This window comes from Octodon degus, unplaced genomic scaffold, assembly GCF_000260255.1.
Source record: "Octodon degus isolate 3935 unplaced genomic scaffold, OctDeg1.0 scaffold00268, whole genome shotgun sequence".
Classification (NCBI taxonomy): Eukaryota; Metazoa; Chordata; class Mammalia; order Rodentia; family Octodontidae; genus Octodon; species Octodon degus.
In genome coordinates this window covers 261,032-267,594 of record NW_004524844.1, presented here as the reverse complement: position 1 = coordinate 267,594, position 6,563 = coordinate 261,032, and positions in this window count along the sequence as shown.

The following is a 6,563-nucleotide window of genomic DNA, read 5'->3' as shown; positions in this document are numbered from 1 at the left end:
ATATATTTTAAAAATAGGCATAAAGAATTATATAATTCTTATGTTTGCATATAAGTCCAGAAATCTAACCATATACAACCTTGTAGCAGGACAGTCCTGCAACATTCCTTTTCCTGTCTCCTGCCTTCGTTCACCACCCGCTTCTTTTTGGATAGTCATCTACCCGAGAGACCGCATGGCAGCAACTGGTATGTCATGACAAGCAGCCCGTATTCAGAAGACCAGAATGACAGGCACTGCGAGCATGAACCTACTATTACAAATTGCCATCTTCAGTGCAGTTGCTTAGTTTACAGGTGTCTGTATATATAGTTAGTCAGGGTGAGAATCATTCCAGTTAACTGTTAGATTCAAAAATCTTCTGAAGATTCTCAGGGTCATTGCCTTACCCATTTTCTACATATAACTGTATGTCTTCCACTGTCATGTTTTCCTAGCTCTTCTCTTTGCTCTCTTTTCATTTTCTGGTCTTCAAGTTCTTGCTGTCCTTTTAGTTATGTTATACCTTTCTATTTGTATTTCTTCTTTTGACTTCTTATACTAGGGAAACTATATGATATTTACACATGTGTGTCTGGTTTATTTCACTTATGAGTATATCGTCCAGTGGCATCCACTTAAAAATAAAGGCTTTGAATTTATGATTCTTTATAGCTCAGTAATACTCCATTGTATAAAAATACCACATCTTTTTCATCCATTCCTCAGGTGATGGGCATCTTGGTTGTTTCCAAGATTTGACTATCCCAAATTGTGCAGCTCTAAACATAGGCACACATATATCACTATGATATGATGTTTTCAGATCCTCTAGGAAAATTCCCAGTAGAGAAATAGCTGGATTAAATGGGATTTCCAGTCCAAGTTTTCTAAGGAGTCTCCACACTGATTTCCATAACGGTTGTACCAGTCTACATTCCCACCAGCAGTGGAGAAGGGTTTCTTTCCCTCCACAGCCTCTCCAACATTAAAAATGTATTTAGTAGAGGGTCTACAGGGTCTCACTACACAGATAGGACTCATAGTCATCCCCCTGTTTTCAGCTTCCCAAGTGCTGGGATTACAGCTGCCATCACCACACCCAGTCTCAATCAAAGCTCACCCCAGGGGCAGGACCTGCGTGGCTTGTGGAGCGGGGGATCCAACCCTGGCCCCTGTGCTCTGCCTAAGCAGGTGCTTTAGCCTGCTGAGCTATCTGGCCGGCCCTATAACTTCCCCAGTAGAAAGATCTAAATGACAGTCTCACAGTTTCAGAGATTTAAGTCCGTGGTCGGTGAGCTGCAGGGCAACAGGAGGGTGTGGTGGCGTACGCCTGTAACGCCAGCACCCAGGAGGCTGAGGCAGGAGGATTGCTGTGAGTTCAAGGCCAGTCTGGAGGACTACATAGTGAGATGCTGCCTCAAAACCAAAAAACAACAAGAACAAAAAGTGAAAAGAAAAATATGGCAGAAAGGTGTAGTGGGCGGAAATTTGCAGTGTAGTTTTCTTTGCATTTTCCTAAATGGCTGTAGATGTTGAACATGTTTGTTTCATATTGGCCATTTGTGAAATGACTGTTCCTTTCATGACCGTTCGTGTCACATGCTCTTGACTGATTATGCTATTGTTTGATGGTATTTTGAGTTTTTTAGAAATTTGAGCATTAATCCTCCGTCAGAGAAGCAGCTGTTGAAGACTCCCATTCTGCAGACTGTCTCTTCCCTCTGTTAGTTGTTCCTTGTACTCTACAGAAACATTTTTTTTAAAAAAATTTTTATTTATTTATTTATGTGTGTGTGTATGTGTGTGTGTGTGTCCAGCTCAGCCCACCAGGGGGCGGGACTGGCTGGCATGTGGTGCTGGGGGATTGAACCGCGGTCCCTGTGCTTTGCTAAGCTTGTTCTAAGTAGGTGCTTTAGACCACTGAGCCATCTCACCAGCCCCTACAGAAATATTTTAATGCAATGCCATCATGTCAGTTCTTGCTATTATTTCCTGTCCTACTAGAGCCTCATTCAAGATATCTTTGATGGTGCTTATGGCTTCAAGTGTTTCTTCTCTGTTTTAACTTTTTAAAAAATTTTATTTTAGGGAAGAGTCTACAGGGTGTTCAGGGTCTCACTACCAGATCAGACTGGTAGTGATCCACCTGCTTACAGCCTCCTAAGAGCTGGGATTACAGGCCCGCGACACCACACCCAGTATCAATTGCTATCTCAGCATGCCCCGGGGGCAGAGCTGGCACAGTAGGCCTGGGGATCGAACCCCCAGCCCCTGCGCCTGCTTGTAGGTGCTTTAATCAGCTAAGCTATTTGACTGGCCCTTGTTTTAACAGTTTTGAAGTTTCAGGTTTTATATCTTGGCCTTTGATCCATTTTGAATTTATTTATTTATTTATTTTTGTGGTATGAGGGATTGAAGTCAGAGCCTTGTGCATGCCAGGCAAGCACTGTACCACCCAGCTACATACCCAGCCCATTGAATTGATTTTAGTTCGGGGTGAAAGATAGGGACTAATTATAACCTTCTCCATAAAGATATTCAGCGTTCCTAGCACAACTACTAAATAGGCTTTCTTTTCTTCAATGTGTATTTTCAGCTCCTTTCCCTTTTCTTTCTTTCTTTTTTTAAAAAATGTATTTGGTTGTTACAGGGTCTTACCACGCAGCTTGGACTCATAGTGATCCTCCTGCTTTCAGCCTCCCCAGTGCTGGGATTACAGACGTGCGCCACTGCCTGGACTCTGTGGCCGGCTCAGTCTGCCCTGGGGGAGCAGCTGGCATGGCATGTGGTGTAAGAGATCAAACTGTGGTCCCCGCGCCTGCCCAAGCTTGCCTAAGCAGGCGCTTTAATCTGCTGAGCTATCTCGCTGGCCCCCTCAGGTTTTCAGTAATGGGATAACTGTGGGTGCACAAGTGCGTTTCTATGTCCTCTACTGCAAGGGCCAACATGTTCATCTTTGCGCCAATGCCATGCTGTTTTTACTACTGTGGCTCTGTAATATAATTTGCTTTCTTTTTCTCTCCTTTTATTTTCCTTCTTTCTTTTGTTTTTTCTTTCTTTCTTTCCTTCTTCCTTCCTTCCTTCCTTCCTTCCTTCCTTCCTTCCTTCCTTCCTTCCTTTTTTAGACAGGGTCGCATGATGTACTTCATCCAGACCTTGAAGTCATTATGTGGCCCAGACTGGTCTCTGGCTCATGGTGATCTTCTTGCTTCAGCCCCCAGAGTGCTAGGACTATAGGTGTGCATCACCATGTCTGGCCTTCATAATAAAATTTGAAATTAGGTATTGTGATGGTTTCAGCCTTGCTCTTTTTTTTTTAAATTTTAAATCTTTATTATTATTATTATTTTAAATTTTATTTATTTATTTATATGTGTGTGTGTGTGGCCAGCTCAGCCCACCAGGGGGCGGGGCTGGCTGGCATGTGGTGCTGGGGGATTGAACCGCGGTCCCTGTGCTTTGCTAAGCTTGTTCCAAGTAGGTGCTTTAGACCACTGAGCCATCTCACCAGCCCCTGGTTTAATGCTTAATAATGGTAAAAGTTTGTTTTAAAGTAACACTGTATGACACACCCAGGATCAGAGGTGCTAAAAATGCATTTTAGAATCCGTAAATGGTGGCAATCTGTTTTTGAGTAGTTGAGACATTTGTTTGGCTTTTGAAACAGTGTGTCACTGTGGAGTAACAATGTTTTCAAGGATAAAAAGTGACTTCTGTCATACATGAGGCCTGCTGCTGGGGTCTGGGTCCCTTCCATCTTTTTGCTTTTCCCTCTCGGTCACGTCTGTGTAACTGTGTTCACATTTCATTCAGAAGAAGGAGGAAGTAATAGGCTCTTCCCTCATGCAGCCTGAGCCACCTCTGTTTGCGCCTCGTTGGCCGAAACGCAGTCCTACGTCCACCTGCTACAGGGGAACCTGGGGAATGGAGCCTTTATTCCGCCTGTTCCCAGGGAGAGCTTGGCTTCTGCTCTGCTGCACAAGGGGATGACTTACAGGCTTCACTGCCTACCGTGTAGCTGCTGTGTATTTTCAACCCCTTCGCGCTTGCTGAACATTTAGATTGTGTCAACGCTCACAGTGCTTGTCAAGTCTGACCTTGACACGTGTGTAGTTATTAGTGTTAATGCCTGCCGCCTAGTGGCGCTGTGAGCTCCCAGAGGGCGAGGCGGCCTGGCTCCCAGTATTATTTCTAGCATTCAACATAGGTTTTGGCAATAATATTGCTTAATAAATGCCTGTTGAATGAAAAAATTATCATGCTTATTAGTTTTGTCGGGGTCAGATATCATATTGCTTGGATCTTTGTTTCGTTTGTCTTTTTCAGGGAAGTGTTTATTCCACTGAGCCATCTCCCTGGCCATAGTTTGTCTTTTGCAGACAGGGTCTCACTATGCAGTTCAGGCTGGCCTTGGGCTCCCTTGGTAGCTCAGACCGGTCTTGAACTTGCAGTGATCCTCCTGCCTCAGCCTCCTGAGTGCTGGGATTACAGGCGTGCACCACCATGTCCAGCTTTTTTGTTTTTTTAGACAAGCTCTTACTATGTAGCCCAGGCTGCCTTTGAACTCGTGAAGATCTTCCACCTTCAGCCTTATAGTGCTGGGATTATAGGTGTGTGACCTTACTTCCATTCTTGTTACTTTTCTTTGTTTGAGTTAGGATCTCCTTATATAGCTCAATCTGGCCTTGAACTCATTGGACCTTCCTGCCTCAACCTCCAGAATCCTGGGATTACAGGCTTGTGCTATTAGAAATGTGCCTAGAGAAAACACATTTTTTGTTGTTTTTTTTTTGGTGTGTGTGTGTGTGTGTGTGTGTGGCCAGCTCAGCCCACCAGGGGGCGGGGCTGGCTGGCATGTGGTGCTGGGGGATTGAACCGCCGTCCCTGTGCTTTGCTAAGCTTGTTCTAAGTAGGTGCTTTAGACCACTGAGCCATCTCACCAGCCCTTTGTGTGTGTGTGTGTGTGTGTGTGTGTGTGTGTGTGAGAAAACACATTTTTAAAAAGGGGATATTAATGTTTACTATCAAAGAATCCCTTCAGCACACATATATAACTGTAGTATGTGATTTTCTTTGTATAACAAGAAAAACTAAAGCATTGATTCTAGAAAAGGCAAAAGTAGGATTTGTACAAGACAGGAGGAGAAGGAAAATCTGTAAAGGTATCTGTACATGCTATATCTGCATCTCTCGGTATCCACCCATCTACCCACAAACTCATCCATGGATTTCCTCACTCATGCGCATACACACAAAGAATTCAGTCTCCTTTTCCTTGGGTACACTGTTGATGAACCAGCTAGCGGGGAGGGTATTGTGCCCTGACAATTCCAGACCTTGTGCTACATCCATTATTTATCTGCTGTATGCCCCCATTTCCCCATGAAAGTAGGACTCATGGGGAAATGGGGGCATACAGCAGATAAATAATGGATAAAAAAAGAGTTTGCTAGCACCTCCTTGTCAGTTACGCCAAGGCTGCCCTTTCTTTTTCCTATCAGCTTCTTGCCACCAAGGTGCTTTCTCAGTAAATTAGATCCATCTGTGTAATGTCTAGAGGTGCCAGTTACACTGCCCTCCTCAGCCTGGGCATTTGCAATTGCTTTGCCCCATGCTTTTCTTTTCTTTCCTTCCTTCCTTCCTTCCTTCCTTCCTTCCTTCCTTCCTTCCTTCCTTCCTTTTTTTTCTATATTTGGGACAGGGTCTACAGGGTCTCACTACATAGATTAGACTCTAGTGATCCTCCTGTTTTCAGCCTCCCAAGCGCTGGGAGTAGAGGCGCGCCACCACGCCCAGTCTCAATTGTGACTCAGCGTGCCCCAGGGGCTGGGCCAGCACAACAGGCCACACTGGTAATCAAACCCCGGCCACGGCGCTGTGCCTAAGCAGGTGCTTTAGTCAGCTGAGATATATCAGGCCAGCCCTACTCCATGCTTTTCTAAGGTGTAAATTAGCACGTTTTGTTGGTTTGCATTGCTTTGGTAAGATTGGCTACCTCCTCTTGGGGTGACTTCCAACAGTCTCCTCTTCTTCCTTCCCTGCTAACAGTTTAACTTTTCAGTGTCTGTGTAGGGTGTGTGAGGCAGTACGTGTCCAGTGGTTATCTGAGACTAGATAACCCAGGTAGGAATCATGGCTCTGTCCTCATCAGCGGGGTGTGGCTTGGAGCACACCACCTAGCTGCCCATGAAGTGTATTTATCACTGGAGATAATAACAGTTCAGAGAGATGCTGTGAGGGCACGTGGGTGAATAACACCCACAGCCACTAGGAGCCCATGTGTAACAGACCTGCTGAGTTCTATACTTCGCAGCTGCTAATTTCAACTCTGTGGTTTCTGTTTCTATCCATAAACTCTCTCCTGAATTCCAGGATAATATGCCCAAATTTCTCTGAAATCCACTCTGACTGCATCACAGAGGATGAAAAAGAAAAAATATTATAGGACACCATTAATGTAGTCACCCTTCCATCCATCCATCCATCCACCACCCCACCCACCTATCCATCCATCCATCTATCCATCCATCCACCCACCTACCCATCCATCCATCCATCCATCCATCCATCCATCCATCCAT